At 37.8% G+C, this 17,033-nt stretch overlaps 1 long non-coding RNA gene across 4 annotated transcripts in view; it reads left to right on the top strand.

The window, feature by feature from the left end:
* LOC138151250 (uncharacterized) overlaps positions 1-17,033 on the top strand; it is a 364,336-nt gene that overhangs the window by 127,282 nt on the left and 220,021 nt on the right. The window lies entirely within an intron of this gene.

Genomic DNA, 17,033 nt, shown 5'->3' with positions numbered 1-17,033 from the left:
TTCATTTTTCTTGTTATTAGTGATTTGTTATATTCATGTGGTTTTTCAATAGGTTGTAATTCCTCTGTTAAGAATTGTTTGCTCAGATACTTTGACCACTATTTGGAGAAAGACTTTTGATCTTATATATTTTTTATCCCAGTTCCAGTCAGGCACACAATGGTAGGCAAGCAATGATATTTTTTGAATACTCTTAGAATCACAGAATTTTATAAAACATTTGGGATTTAATTACCAAGACACACATAGGAACTATATAAAGGCAGTTATAAAACACCCTTTTTAAAAATACAGATGAAATAATTGGAGAAATCAATGCTAGTTAACTGAGTGATCAATTACAATATGAAAAAATATCTAAGTCCTTAATAATTAGAAAAATGAAAATGAAAGCAACACTAAAATTCCATCTCATACTCATCAGATTTGCAAAGCTGATGAAAAAGGAAAATGAAAAACGTTGAAGCGACTCTGGGCAAATTGGTACATTAATATATTGTTGGTGGATCTGTGAATTATTACAGTTATCCTGGAAAGTAATTTGGAACTATGCCCCCAAAGTTACTAAACTTTGCAGATGGTTTTACCCAATGATACCCCTGCTCTATCCCAAAGAGGTCAAAGAAAGAAAAAAAGGATCCATATGTACAAAATGTTTTTAACAGCTATTTTTTTGTGGTGGCAAAAAACTGCAAAACAAAGGTATGCCTATCAGTTAGGAGATTGTGAACACATCATTTATAAATGGAATGCTACTCTGCTGTAAGAAAAGAAGAAGTGGATAATTTCAGAAAAACTTGGGAAGGCTTGTATGAACTGATGCAAGATGAATTCAACAGAACCAGGTGAGCAGTTTATACAATAACAATATCATTTCAAAGATAAGTTTTGAAAGATTTAAAAACTCTGATCACTACAATGACCAAGTATGATTCCAAAGGACCCATAATGAAACATGCTGCCTACCTCTTGATACAAAAGATGGACTCAAGGTATAGATTGAGACATGGACATGAACTATGTGAGAATTTGTTTTACTTGATATAAAGATTTGCTGTAAGGGCTTGGTTTTTCTTTTTTTCAATGTGGGGGGAGCAAGGTGGGAAGGAGAGAAATATATTTTTTATGAATTAAAACTAATAATGGAATATTTTTGACTGAAAGTGGCCTTCAAGATTGTCTAATCTAGTCTCCCCACTTTTGTTGTTGTTCAGTCATGTTTTAGTCATGTTGGACTCTTTGTGACCCCCTTTGGAATTTTCTTGGCAGAGATAATGGAATGGTTTTTTATTCCCTTCTTCAGATCATTTTATAGATGAGGAACTGAGGCAAACAGGATTAAGTGACTTGTCCAGGGTCTTTCCCAGGGAGAATTGAATTGCCCAGCATCACATATTATGGTGGATAAGTAGGATCTAGATCTCTTTGCATTATACTACCAGTAGTGTGAACATGAGAAAGCCTTCTAAGCAAATCTTCCAGTTCAGACATTCATATGGACTATTGGTTCCTGACCTGTGGTAGCCTTCTGAGCTTGCATTGGTCTGATCAGCCTCAGTCGGACACACTGTACCTTGACTCTGATATAGGAAAGTCATGAGTAAAAAGGTAACCATTGAGTAGTATCAGAGGCAAATACACATGAGATCAAGCAGCTGGTCACTTAGAGAGGAAAACCAGACAAAGTGAAAGGATTTAAGGACATTTCCAAAACAGTGGGTCAAAGAAAATATAAATGGAGATGCAAGTGCCATAGTGGGTCGGAGAGTAAAGGAGTAGTCAGCAGTCAGCCAGGTAGGAGGGTCCATTTCCTAAGGCTGTCTGGAAGAGTGAAATTATGAATAATGGGGTGAGGCACACAGAAGCAGAAAGCACCTAACATTTATGTATAGCAAACATATCAATGCACCACAACTTGTGAATGAACAGTAACATAATAATAGCCAGCTTTTAAGACTTTCAAAACACTTTACAAATGTTATTTCATTTGATCTAAACCAGAAGTATCAAATCCTCTACTGCCAGCAGCATGCAACATTTTTAGTGCAGCTTGAAACAGATGAAAATATGAATGGGAAATATTTAACAGAATAAATTAGGATAGAATGTGAATAATGTTAATATGTGGTTTCTAAGTCAACATGCTGCCCATGTGAATTCTTATGTATGGTTTGGTGGCCCCAGTTTCTATCTGAGGTTGATATCACTAGTCTATATAATAACTTTGTAAGGTAGATGCTGTTATGATCACCTAGGTGGTAAAGTGAATAGAGTACTAGGCCTGAAGTCAGGAAGATTCCTCTTCCTGAGTTCAAATCTGGTCGAGGATACTTACCAGCTGTGTGACCCTGGGCAAGTCACTTCACCCTGTTTGCTTCATTTTCCTCATCTATAAAATGAGCTGGATAAGGAAATGGGAAACGACGTCAATTTCTATGCCAAGAATAGTCAAAATGGGGCATGAATGAAATGAGTGAACAGCAACAGGTATTATTTAAAAAAAAAATTTTCAGTTGTAACACATGGTATTTTTTTTGTCTTTATTAATTTGTTTGTTTACTTTTAGTTTACAAGAGTCAGTTCCACAATCCCTTGGGTTTCAAATTTTCTTCCCCTTCCTTTTCCCCCACTCCCACTTGCCATGGGGTATGCAATCAAGTATAGGATCTGCAAATACTTTCACATTAGATATTAGTCAGGTTGTAAAGAAGGATTATAACCGATGGAATGAACAATGGGAAAGCAGAAACAAAACCAAACAAGAAAAAGAAAGAGAGCAGGTAGTTTGCTTCAATCTGCATTCAAACTGTAGTTCTTTCTCTGAATGTAGACATCTCTTCCATCATGAGTCTTTTTGAGTTGTCTTATAACCTTGCATTGCTGAGAAGAGTCCAGTCTATCAAAGTGGGTCATCACACATACATTGTGTCTGTAATTGTGTACAAATTTCTCCTGGTTCTGCTTACTCAGCATCAGTTTGTATAAGCCTCTCCAGATAAATAAAAAGTCCGTCTGCTCCTCATTTTTTATAGCACAATAGTATTCCATTACATTCATATACTACAACTTGTTTAGCCATTCCCCAATTGATGGGTATCCCCTTAATTTCCAATTCTTTGCCACCACAAAAAGAACTGCTATAAATATTTTTTTTACATATGGGACTTCCTCCCACTTCTATGATCTCTTTGGGATACAACACTAGAAGTGTTATTGTTGAGTCAAAGGCTATGCAATTATTTATAGCCCTTTGGGCATAGTTCCAGATTGCTCTCTAGAATGATTGAATCAGTTCACACCTCCACCAACAATGTATTAGTGTTCCAATTTTTCACATCCTCTCCAGCATTTATCATTTTCCTGTTTTGTCATCTTAGCCAATCTGACAGGTGAGATGTGGTACCTCAGAGTTGTTTTAATTTGCATTTCTCTAATCAATAGTGATTTAGGGCATTTTTTCATATGCTTATAGATATCTTTAATTTCTGCCTCTGAAAATTGCCTGTTCATATCCTTTGTCCATTTATCATTTGGGGAATGACTTGTATTCTTATAGATTTGACTCAATTCTCTGTATATTTTAGAAAGGAGGCCTTTATTAGAGAGACTGGTTGTAAAAATTATTTCCCAATTTTCCACTTCCCTCTTAATCTTATTTACATTGGCTTTGTTTGTACAGAAACTTTTCAATTTAATGTAATCAAAATTATCCATTTTGCATTTTATAATGCTGTCTAATTCTTGTTTGGTAATAAAGTCTTCCCTTCTCCATAAATCTGACAGGTAAATTATTCCTTGCTTTCCTAGATTGCTTACAGTTTTAGCCTTTATACCTAGATCATGCACCTATTTAGACTTGATTTTGGTATACAGTGTTAGATAATGGTCTATGCCCAGTTTCTGCCATACTGTGTTCCAGTTTTCTCAGCAGTTTTTGTCAAATAGTGAGTTCTTATCCCCAAAACTGGAGTCTTTGGATTTATCAAACATTGGATTACTATAGTCATTGACTGCTGAGTCTCCTGTACCCAATCTATTCCATTGATCCACTATTTTATTCCTCAGCCAGTTCCAAGCAATTTTGATGATTTGAGGCAGCTAGATGGCTCAGTGAATACAGCACTGGCCCTGGAGTCAGGAGGACCTGAGTTCAAATCTGGCCTCAGACACTTAACACAAAACTAGCCATGTGACCTTGGGCAAGTCACTTAACCCCAACTACCCTCCAAAAAGCAAACAAACAAAAAAAATCCAAGTAATTTTGATGACTGCTGCTTTATAAAACAGAATAAAATCTGGTATGTTTGGGGCAGATCCAAGATAGTGGCATAGAAGCAGGAAAACTCCATGAACCCCCCCCCCCCTTAACCACCCCAAATATCTATAAAATATAACTCTAAACAAATTTTAGAGCTACGGAAACCACAAAGTGACAGAGAGAAACAAATCTCCTGCTAAAGGCAGCCCGGCAGGTGGGTAGGAAGGGTCTGTTGTAGCATGCTGGGAGCTGAGCCTAGCCCCCTGTGAGCCTGTGGTTTTAGCCCTAGGTTGGCACCACCCACTGGCTGGAGCGGACTTCAGGAGAGTGGATCACCAGCAGCTGTGGTGGTTTCCAGAATTATCATCCCATAAATGGCAAAGAAAAAGTAAAAGGTCAATGTAGAATTCATTTGGAACTAGGGGGGAATGGAGGTATGGTCTGGCCTCTGCCCCTGGAGCAAGAAGCAGTGGAGGTACAGAAGCCCTGCAGCTGCTTCTGTGTGGCTGCTTCAGAGCTCCTGGCCTGCAGATCATAGGGGGGCCAAGCAACCATTCAGAGGGTAATCGCTCTTGCTTTAACCTGCCTGGATCTGGATCATGGCCTTGGGTGGTGGTGCTGAGGTGTGTGACCAGTGAGCCAGAGTTTGTAGGGGCTGTAGAGACAGCATCCCCCTAATAGCTCTGGGGGCTGTGAAAATCCCAGCAATTTGGAATAAAGCTCTCCCTTCTGGAAGCAGAGTTCTACTGTGTCAAAGAGCTCAAAAGTCAAGTAATTGAGTGGCAACATGAGCAAGCAAGGGAAGCAAAACAAGCACAGCAATCAAACCTTAGATTCCTTTTTTGGGGGACAAAAGGATAAAAACATGGAATGGGAGGAAGACAACGAAGTCAGAACTCCTGCACCAAAAGCTTCCAAGAAAAATGTGAATTGGTTACATGCCATGGAGGAGCTCAAGAAGGATTTTGAAAACCAAATAAGAGAAGTAGAGGAAAAATTGGGAAGAGAAATGAGAATGATGCAAGAAAATCATGAAATGAGAGTCAACAACCTGACTGAAGAAAATAACATCTTAAAAAATAGATTAACTCAAATGGCAAAAGAGGCCCAAAAAACCAATGAGAAGAATGCCTTAAAAAGTTGAATTTTCCAGATGGAAAAAGAATTTCAAAATTTCACTGAAGAGAATAATTCCTTCAGAATTAGATTGGAGAAATGGAAGCTAATGACTTTATGAGAAATCGAGATACTATTAAACAGATCCAAATAAATGAAAAAAATAGAAGACAATGTGAAATATCTCATTGGAAAAACCACTGACCTAGAAAATAGATCCAGGAGAGATGATTTAAAAATTATTGGACTACCTGAAAGCCATGATCAAAAAAAGAACCTGGAAATCATCCTTCAAGAAATTCTCAAGGAAAATTGCCCTGATGTTTTAGAACCAGAGGGCAAAATAGAGGTTGAAAGAATCCATCAATCACCTCTTGAAAAAGAAAACTCAAAGGAATATTATACCAAATAATAAAAACCCCAAAAGAAAACTCCTAGGAATATTATAGCCAGATTCTGGAGTTCCCAGATCAAGGAGAAAATATTACAAGCAGCTAAGAAGAAGCTATTTGAATATTGTGGAAACACAATCAGGATAACAGAAGATCTAGCAGCTTCTACATTAAGGGATTGAAGGACTTGGAATATGATATACCGGAGGTCAAAGAAACTGGGATTAAAAACCGAGAATTACCTACCCAGGAAAACTGAGTTTAATGTTTCACAGGAAAATATGGTCATTCAATGAAATAGAGGACTTTCAAGTATTCTTGATAAAAAAAACCAGAGTTGAATAGAAATTTTGACATTTAAATACAAGACGCAAGAGAAGCATGAGAAAGAACGCAGGGAAAAGAAATCATAAGGAATTATCAAAGTTGAACTATTAACATTCCTACATGGAAAAGCGATAATTGTAACTTATGAAACTTTTCTCAGTATGAAGGTAGTTGAAGGGAATATAAATGTGTGTGTGTATTTGTCTATATAGGAGTGTATGTGTGCATATGAATACATATGTGAGTGTGTGCATATATGTGTACACGTATACATAGACAGAGGGCACAGGACCAATATAATGGGAAGGGATGATATTTAAAAGGTGAAATTGAGAGGAGAGAGGAATATAATGAGAGGAAATGGGGAGAGACAGAATGGGGTAAATTACCCCATATGCAGAAGGCAAGAGAAAATGGTTACAATTGAGGGGAAGAACAGGAAGTCAAAAGGGAATGGGTCAACCTTACTCTCATTGAATTTGGCTTAGGGAGGGAATGACATACACATTAAATAGGGTATCTTGCCCTGCAGTAGAGTAGGGGGCAAGGGGATGAGAGGGGGGGATGATGGAGGGGAATGCAAGTTGGGGGTTAGGGTTGTTAGAAGCACACACTTTTGGAAAGGGACAGGGTCAAAGTACAGAATAAAACAAGTCAGGGGGTAGGGTAGGATAGGATGGAGGGAAATATAGTCAGTCTTTCACAATATATCCACCATGGAAATGTTTTGCTAACTATACATGTGCAGCCTATATTGAATTGCTTTTCTTCCCAGTAAGGGTGGGTGAGGAAGGAGGAACAGAAAGAATCTGGAATTCAAAGTTCTAAAATCAAATGTTCAAAATATTATTATTAATGATTATCATTATTATTATTTACTTGCAACTAGGAAATGATATACAGGCACTGGGGTATGGAGATCCATCTTGCCCTATTGGAAAGTTGGAGGGGGGATGGGGAGGATACAGGAGAGAGCAGATTGGGGGAGGGGGAATACAGTGGGATTGCTGTTTTGGGGTGGTGGGTAGGGGAAAGATGGGGAGAAAATTTGTAACTCAAAATCTTGTGTAAATGAATGATGTAAATTAAAAAAAAACAAAATTTAATATAAAAAAATCTGGTATGGTTAGGCCACATTTCCTAATATTTCTTTTCATTAATTCCCTTGTTATTCTGGACCTGTTGTTCTTCCAAATGAATTTTGTTACAATTTTTTTCTAGCTCTGTAAAATAATTTTTTGTTAGATTAATTGGCATGGCACTAAATATGTAATTTAATTTAGGTAAAAGCGTCAATGTCTACAGTAACTTTAAATGGGATTTCTCTTTCTATCTCCTGCTGTTGGATTTCATTAGAAATATATAGGAATGCCGAGGATTTATGTGGGTTTACTTTATATCCTGCAACTTTGCCATATTTTTTATTGTCTCAAGTAGTTTTTTGCTTGATTCTCTAGGATTCTCTAAGTATATCATCATATCATCTGCAGAGAGTGATAGCTTAGTCTCTTCTTTGCCTAATTTGATTCCTTCAATTTCTTTTTCTTCTCTAGTTGCTACTACTAACATTTCTAGTACCAGATTGAATAAGAAGGTGATAGTGGACATCCTTGTCTCACCCCTGATCTTATTGGAAATGCTTCTAGTTTATCCCCATTACATATAACACTTGCTGATGGCTTTAAACAGATGCTACCTATTGTTTTAAGGAAGACTCCATTTATTCCTATACTTTCTAGTGTTTTTAATAGGAATGGATATTGTATTTTGTCAAAAGCCTTTTCTGCATCTATTGAGATAATCATATGGTTTCTGCTAGTTTTATTGTTATGATCAATTATACTGATGGTTTTCCTAATATTGAACCATCCTTGCATTCCTGGAACAAATCCTACCTGATCAAAGTGTATTATTCTTGTGATAAGTTGCTGTAGTCTTTTTTCTAATTTTTTATTTAAAATTTTTGCATCTATATTTGTGAGAGAGATTGGTCTGTAATTTTCTTTCTCTGTTTTGTCTCTTCCTGATTTAGGTATCAGCACCACATTTGTGTCATAAAAAGAATTTGGTAGGACTCCTTCTTCACTAATTTTCCCAAATAGTTTGTAGAGTATTGGAATCAATTGTTTCTTAAATGTTTTTTAGAATTCACTAGTAAATCCATCTGACCCTGGAGATTTTTTCCTAGCGTGTGCTCTGGTGACTTGTTCAATTTCTTTTTCTGAGATGGGGTTATTTAAGTAATTTACTTCCTCTTTAGTTAATCTGGGCAACTTAAGCAACAGGTACTATTATTATCCCCTTTTAACAAATGAGGAAATAAGGCAGACATCCATGGTCACCAAGCTAGTAAATGTCTGAGACTGAATTTGAATTTAGGTCTTCCTCACTCCAAATCCAACATGCTACCTAGCTTCCTGCCTTTGTATGTATTAACTACAGCTATATAAACAAAATTATAACCACAAAAGCTGATAAATAGGATATATTAGCATTTACTAATCATCTTCTTTCCTTTTCCTCTCCAAATCTGAGGGGCTCATCTTATTATCAGAAGAACTGGGCTAAAGCCCTACCTCTGAAACTAGTTATAAGATTATAGTCAAGCGATGTAATCTCCCTGAGTGTATTTCCTCTTCTGTAGGAGGAACAATAATAGTTGTCCAGCCTCACAGAGTCAAGAGGAGAGGACTTTGAAAACTTTAAGATATAAGATAAATGTGGACTCTTCATTGTCCATTGGACAATGATGCCTGAACAGAATATGAACAAGTCAGTATTATTTTGCTAAGTAACACTAAAGATGGCTTTATAAGTATATGATAATATCGATTAATTTGAGCTTTTTCAACTTCTGTATATTATTTTATTTGATCTTCACAACAGCTATGTGAAATGAATTGTAAATAACTTGGAATTTTTATTTTATGTTATTTTTTTAAGCAGTCAGGGTTAAGTAACTTGCTCAAGGTTACACAGCCAGTTATTTTGTGTGGGTGTTAAGTATCTGAGGCCAGAACTGATCACAGGTCTCCCGACACTGGGGCTGGCACTCTTACTGCGCCACCTGGCCGCCCCAATAACTTGGAATTTTTTGTTTTCTAGGTGACCTTATTACTTATTTTGCTTGTTTATTTTTATATTATGAAGTTTATAATAAAATATTTTAAAATAAAATAAATACCTGTATACTTTACCTCCACACAATAGATAAGATAAAGCCCTATTATGCCAGGATACTTATTCTTAGGAGATAACAACAAGCTATTGATGCTTTATTCTAATTAGAAAAGCACAGAACACAATTACAAAATACTTTTCACACAAATAAAATCAGATCTAAACAATCTGAAAAATATCAATTGCTCATGGGTAGGCTAAGCCATTATATAATAAAAATGACACTTCTAACAATCAAACTACTAAAAAATATTTTATAGAGCTAGAAAAAAATAACAAAATTCATCTGGAAGAATAAAAGGTCAAGAATATTAAGGGAATTAATGAAAAAAAATACAAAGGAAGGTAGCCTAGTAATTCCAGATCTCAAATTATATTATAAAGCAGTAATCATTAATACTATTTGGTATTAGCTAAGAAATAGAGTGGTGAATCAGTGGAATAGATTAGATACACAAGAAACAGTGGTAAATAGCCACAGGGACCGAATGCTTGATAAACCAAAGACCCCAACCTTTAGAATAAGAACTCACTATTTGACAAAATTGCTGGGAAAACTAGAAAACAATAGGGCACTAACTGGGTACAGACCAACCTCTCACAGCACAAAGCAAGATAAGGTCAAAATGGGTGCATAATTTAGACATAAAGGGTGACACTATAAGCAAATTAGAAGAGTAAGAAACAGCCTACCTGTGACATCTATGGAGAAGGGAAGAATGCATGATCAAACAAGAGATAGAGAACATTTCAAAATGTAAAATAATTTTGTTTATATTAAATTAAAAAGCTTTTGCACAAAGAAAACCAATGCAACCAAGAATAGAAGGAAAGTAGAAAGTTGAGGAAAAAAATTTACAGCAATTATCTCTGATAAAGGCCTCATTTCTCAAATATATAGAGAACCAAGCGAAACTTACAAGAATACAAGCCATTCCCTGCTTGATAAGTGATCAAAGGATATGAAGTCAATTTTTAGATGAAGAAATTAAAATAATTTAAAGGCATATGAAGAAGTGCTCTAAATCACCTTTAATTCAGGAAATGCAAATTAAAACAACTCTGAGATACCATTTCACACCTGTCAGATTGGCTAATAAGACAAAAATGAAAATGATATATGTTGGAGAGGATATGGGAAAATTGGGACACTAATGCATTGTTGGTGGAGTTGTGAACTAATCCAGCCATTCTGGAGAGCAATTTGGAACTATGCCCAAAGGGCAACCAAACTGTGTATACCCTTTAATCCAGCAATATGACTACTAGGTCTGTATCCCAAAGAGATAATAAAAAATGGAAAAGGACCTACATGCGCAAAAATATTTATAGCAGCCCTTTTTGTGCTAGCAAGAGATTGGAAAATTGAAGGGATACGCATCAACTGGGGAATGGCTGAACAAGTTGTGTTATATGCATGTAATGGAATACTATTGTGTAATAAGAGATGATGAACAGTCAGATTTCAGAAAAACCTGAAAAGATTTATATGAACTGATGCAAAGTGAAATGAGCAAAACCAGAAAACATTGTAAACAGTATCAGCAACACCGTGTGATGGTCAGCTATGAATGACTCAGATCTTCTGAGCAACACGCAATCCAAGACAATTATAAAGGATTCATCATAGGAAATGCTGTCCACTTCCAGATAAATAACTGATGGACTCTGAAAATGGAATAAAGTATACTTTTTCTATTTACTTTATACTTTTATGTGTGTTTTTTTTTCTTTTTGATCTGTGTCTTCTTTTACAATTGTGACTAATATGGAAATATGTTTTACATGACAGTACATGTATAACCCATATTAAATTGGCACCATTTTAGGAAGAGGGGAGGGAAGGGAGGAAAAAAATTTGGAACTTAAAATCTTGTAAAAATGAATGCTAACAAGCAGAGTCAAGATGGCAGAGTAGAAACAAGACTTCCATGGGGCTCTGGCTTCTACCTCCTCCAATTCATGTAAAAGGTGACACAGAGAAGCTAACCTTCCACTGAAGACAGCCTGGCAGGCTGGCAGGAAGCAGACAGAGCAACGCTGTGGGAGCCAACCCCAGCCCTGCACAAGCCCAAGGTTTTAGCCTCAGGGCGGCCACAGCCAGACGCTGGCTGGAGGGACTTCAGATCACCAGCAGCTGTGGCAGTTTCCAGAATTATCAATCCATAGATGCTAAGGACAAAGTGAGAGGTCAGTGCAGTATGGACTTTGGCATCCAGTAGTTTGGGAATGTGGTGCAGCCTTTATCCCCTAGAGGGAGAAGCTATGCAGCCACTGCCACATGGCAGCTTCAGCTCCTGGGCTGCAGATTGTAGGGGTACCAAGTGAGCAGTCTGAGGGGTAATCACTCTTGCTTCAACCTATTTGGATATGGAGTGTGGTCTAGGGTGGAGGTCTCGGGTGTGTGATCAGTTTGCCAGAGTGGGTGGAGGCATCAGAGAGAACACCTAACTAAAACCCCAATGATTTGGGACAAAGCTCCTCTGTCTGGTAGCAGAGTCCTACTGTGGCAAAAAGCTCAAAAGTCAAGTAATTGAGTGACAACATGAGCAGGCAAAGGAAGAAGAGCAAGCACAACAACCCAACTTTACACTTCTATTTTGGGGACAAAAAGGATCAAAGCATGGAACAGGAGGAAGATAGCAGAGTCAGAACTCCTGCACCAAAAGCTTCCAAGAAAAATATGAGCTGGTTACAGGCCATAGAGGACCTTAAGAAGGATTTTGAAAACCAAATAAGAGAAGTGGAGGAAAAATTGGTAAGAGAAATGAGAACAATGCAAGAAAATTATGAAATGAGTCAACAACCTGACTGAAGAAAATAACAACTTAAAAAATAGACTAACTCAAATGGCAAAAGAGGCTCAAAAAGGCAATGAGGAGAAGAATGCCTTAAAAAGCTTATTTTGCCAGATAGAAAAAGAATCTCAAAAGCTCACTGAAGAGAATAATTCCTTCAAAATTAGATTGGAGAAATGGAAGCTAATGACTTTATGAGAAATCAAGATACTATTAAACAGATCCAAACAAATGAAAAAATAGAAGGCAATGTGAAACATCTCTTTGGGAAAACCACTGACCTGTAAAATAGATCCAGGAGAGATAATTTTAAAATTATTGGACTACCTGAAAACCACAATCAAAAAAAGAACCTAGAAATCATCCTCCAAGAAATTCTTGAGGAAAATTGCCCTGATGTTTTAGAACCAGAGGGCAAAATAGAGGTTGAAAGAATCCACCAATCACCTTTTGAAAAAGATCGCAAAAAGAAAACTCCTAGGAATAGTATAGCTAGGTTCTGGAATTCTCAGATAAAGGAGAGAATATTACAAGCAGCTAGGAATAAACAATTTGAATATTGTGGAAACACAATCAGGATAACCTAGACTCTGGCAGCTTCTACACTGAAGGATCGAAGGGCTTGGAATATGATATTCCAGAGGTCAAAGAAGCTGGGATTAAAACCGAGAATCACCTACCCAGCAAAACTGAGTATCATGTTTCAGGGGAAAATATGGTCATTCAGTGGAATAGAGGACTTTCAAGCATTCTTGTTGAAAAACCAGAGTTGAATAGAAAATTTGACATTCAGCTACAAGAAGCAAGAGAAGCATGAGAAAGAATACAGGGAAAAGAAATAATAAGGAATTATCAAAGTTGAACTATTAACATTCCTACATGGAAAAGTGATAATTGTGACTTATGAAACTTTTCTCAGTATGAGAATTGTTGAAGGGAATAGAAATGTGCATATATATATATATAGAGTATGTATATATACATACATACATACATATGTCTATATAGGAGGGTATATGGGTGTATGAACACATGTGTGAATGTGTGTATATATGTGTACAGGTATACATAGATAGAGGGCACAGGACCAATATAATGGGAAGGGATGATACTTAAAAGGTGAAATGAAGAGGTGAGAGAGGAATGTAATGAAAGGAGATGGGGAGAGACAGAAAGGGGTAAACTATCTCATATAGAAAAGGCAAGGGAAAATGGTTATAATGGAGGGGAAGAACAGGAAGTCAAAAGGGAATGGGTCAACCTTATTCTCATTGAATTTGGCTTAGGGAGGGAATGACATACACACTAAATAGGGTATCTCACCCCACAGGAGAGTAGGGGGGAAGGGGATGAGGAGGATGATGGAAGGAAGGACAGGCTAGGGGGGAGGGAAGTTGGAACCACCCACTTTTGAAAAGGGACAGGATCAAAGTAGAGAATAGAACAAGTGGAAGGTGGAATAGGAGGGAGGGAAATATAGTCAGTCTTTTACAATATATCCACTACGAAAACGTTTTGCATAGCTACACATGTACAACCTATATTGAATTGCTTATCTTCCCAGTAAGAGTTGGTGACAAGGGAGGAAGGGAATGAATTTGTAATTCAAAGTTTTAAAATCAAATGTTTAATATATATACTATTATTAATATTATTTTACATGTAACTGGGAAATAAGATATACAGGCACTGGGGCACAGAGATCCACCATGCCCTACTGGAAAGTCGGAAGGCGTATGTGTAGCAGCAAGCACCCCAAGCGTCCTCAGGGTTTGCTGCCAATACAGGTTCTTGGATCTGCTTTGATAAAGGAAAGCAACTCAAAATGGGTTAACAAGCTTACTTTAATCAGTCAAACATATATCGTTTACCTTGTTCAGGGGAAAAAGGTCAGCACCCGGAACTTCAAAGTATACAGGCAGAATTATCAAGACAGAAACAGATCAAGTAGACAGCTTTCCAAACTGTCCAGCCATTACATCCATACCAAATCAACATCTGGGTTTTTTCAAAGCCGAGGGGCTCTGGACAACGGCTTCCCAGAATCCATATCAAATCACAGAACACTTCTCAAAGTGAGCCCCAAAACAAAGCTACACATCAGGGCTTATATAGCCTTCTCCTGGCTCAGAGAATGTAACAACCTTATAGACCCACTGGCCAATCAAAAAGTATCTACTGAAAAATAAGCCTCCCACCCCAGGCTTCAGGTGCATTTTAGCCTAGGGGCAGGGAAGATCTTCCAAATTTACATTCCCATTACAGTATGGGGGAAGAATATGGGAGAGAGCAGATTGGAGGAGGGGATATCCTGTGGGATCACTATTTTGGGTTGGTGGGTAGGGGGAAAACAGGGAGAAAATTTGTAGCTCAAAATCTTGTGGAAATGAATGATGTAAACTAGAATTTAATAAAGCATTTGATTAAAAAAATGAATCCTAAAAATTGTCTTGACATGTAATTGGGAAAAAAAGGGAAAAGAAAAGCATAAAATATGAAGATTTCCCCAAAGGCCCCAAAAGAAATGCCTAGTTGCTCAATTTGAGCTGTTTATTTTTCAAATGGCATATGGTCACACAAAGTCAACAGCACAATGTAAACTTGAAGGCAACGAAAGTTTTTCATTTTTTCATGTATACCAATACCTGGCATAGTATCCTACACATAGCAGGTACTTAATAATTACTTGTTGGCTTGAATTTCACAGAGATGCTATTGAAATCAGTAATCATTGCTTGTGATGGACATTATATGCAGACAATTTGGAAACTGTGGATGCAACAGTAACAGTGTACATATCCCTTGCTCAGTAGGGAGAATAGCTTGCCTTTTTTTTTTTTTTGGAAGGCAATTAGGGTTAAGTAACTTGCCCAAGGTGATACGGCTAGTTTTTTTTGTGTGGGTGTTAAGTGTCTAAGGCCGGAACCAAACTCAGGTCCTCTCGACTCGCCGCGCTTTACTCACCGAGCCACCTAGCCGCCCCAAAGAAGAACCCGTGGCCCGTACGGGGAATAGCTTACATTTCTATCCCATTTAAGGTTCATAAAAGCCTTTCCTCTCAGGAAGTTTTATTTTCTGCATTTTGCAGAGAGGAAAATTGAGGATTTGAAATGTAAAATTACTTTCCTGAGTCAGAGGCAGAAGCCATATTTAAAGCCGGATCTTCTGATTTCAACACCTGTTCTCTTTCTACTACCCCACCCCCACCCCCACCCCTCATCCCGTTACCATATCCATCTGGCTAATTGCCATAGTTTGAGAAGGGACTAAAAAATGCAAAGATACTGACTTGATTTCAGCTGCGTCCATACACCATTGATTCTACGTGGAGATGCCTATGAAGATTGGGATGGAAATGCTTAACTTGACAAGGATCCTTGCCATGATGGCCTCATTAGTATGCTGGTCCACAGGAAGACTCAAAAATCAGAATTTCCCAGTCACTCAGCCTACAGTGGAAAGAAGATGTGCCAAACCTCTCTGCAGGACCACAGGACAAATGAGGAGCTCTGCAGAAGGTTAGTGTGGACAAATGTGTGAGATCCAGTTTATCATGTGAAAAGATGCTGGGCAGGTCTTGCAGCAAGAAATATAGATGGGCCTCTTAGCTAACAGATTGACTTTCAAAGGACCACCAGCAGGCTAACAGAAGGATAGACAGTGTTCTACTTATAGCTATAGCTTGCATTTATATAGAACTTAAAGATTTGTAAAGCATTTTACATTTGATTTTTTTATTTGATCCTCACAAAAACTTTTTGAAGTAAGTGCCGTTATTATCTTTATTTTACAGATGAGGATACTGAGGCCAGCAGAGGTAAAGTGACTTGTCCAGGGTCATACAGCTAGTAAGAGGCAAGATCTGAACTCAGGTCTTCCAGATACCAGGTCCTGTACTCTATGTACTGCATCACCTAACTACCTTTTATGATGAAAGGCAATAGATGTAAATAATAATATGAAAAATTTTAACCTCTGGGTTGTCTATTAGTAGCTTCTTGACTTGTTCTTCATAATCCATATTGACTACAGTCATATCCATGCCAAATAAGCATTAAAAAATCCCCCTATGGGGCAGCTAGGTGGAGTCATGAGGACCTGCTGGCCTCAGATACTTAACACTTACTAGCCATGTGACCTTGGGCAAGTCACTTAACCACAATTGCCCTGCATTTCCCCCTCTAGAAGGCAAAAAAAAAATCCCCTCACTATATAGATTCTTCACATTCTTGTGACTCAAAGGGATCATTAAAAGGGATACATGGGTTTATTTATCCCCAGCCTCAAAAAGACACAGCACAAAATGAAATCAGTATGGTGAGCTATGTTGCCTGCCTCCTGGGGTCAGGGATAGATGAAACTTACTCACCCTAACCAAGATAGGGCAAAGGGATGGCTACCTTCTTCTTGTTCAAAGCTGCCCAAGAAGTTCTTTTGGGTGCCACCCAGGCAGCCAAATATCTATGGATCTGATGCATAGCTGCCAAAGCCTGTGGCCCATAAGCCTCCTCTGTAACAGTAATAATACTTGCCTAAATCATTAGCAGAATCAGGGTGAAGCTTCATCAGTAGACACCTGAGGCAGCCATTCGAAGTAAAGAAAGAGGTGAGTAAGGGCATCAGGTAAGACTTTGAAAAGTGATGAGTATGCTCCTATCTGTGACAGCTAAGAATGATCCTACTTGATGGTGCTTGAGAATAACAGAACCTTGAAGTCAGTGGTCAGTCTAGTCCCACTTACAACTGAAAAACAAGGGACCTGCAGCATCCTTGACAAGGGGTCATCTGGCTCTGGCTTAAAGACCTCCAAATCTTCCCGATTCTTGAAGGTCTCCCATTCCACTCTTGAATAATTATTGGGAAGTTCCCCACCTTGTTTCTTTATTTTTCAACCTCCTTTACATGGTACCTCTTGCAGTTTTGGAACAGAACAATGATGGCTTAGCACAGTGATTGGCATAG

The sequence above is a fragment of the Petaurus breviceps genome, unplaced genomic scaffold (assembly GCF_028583685.1).
Source record: "Petaurus breviceps papuanus isolate PSGF00001 unplaced genomic scaffold, PetGlider_PUasm1.0 90895, whole genome shotgun sequence".
In the NCBI taxonomy this organism is placed as follows: domain Eukaryota; kingdom Metazoa; phylum Chordata; class Mammalia; order Diprotodontia; family Petauridae; genus Petaurus; species Petaurus breviceps.
This window is presented reverse-complemented; position numbering and strand designations above follow the sequence as displayed.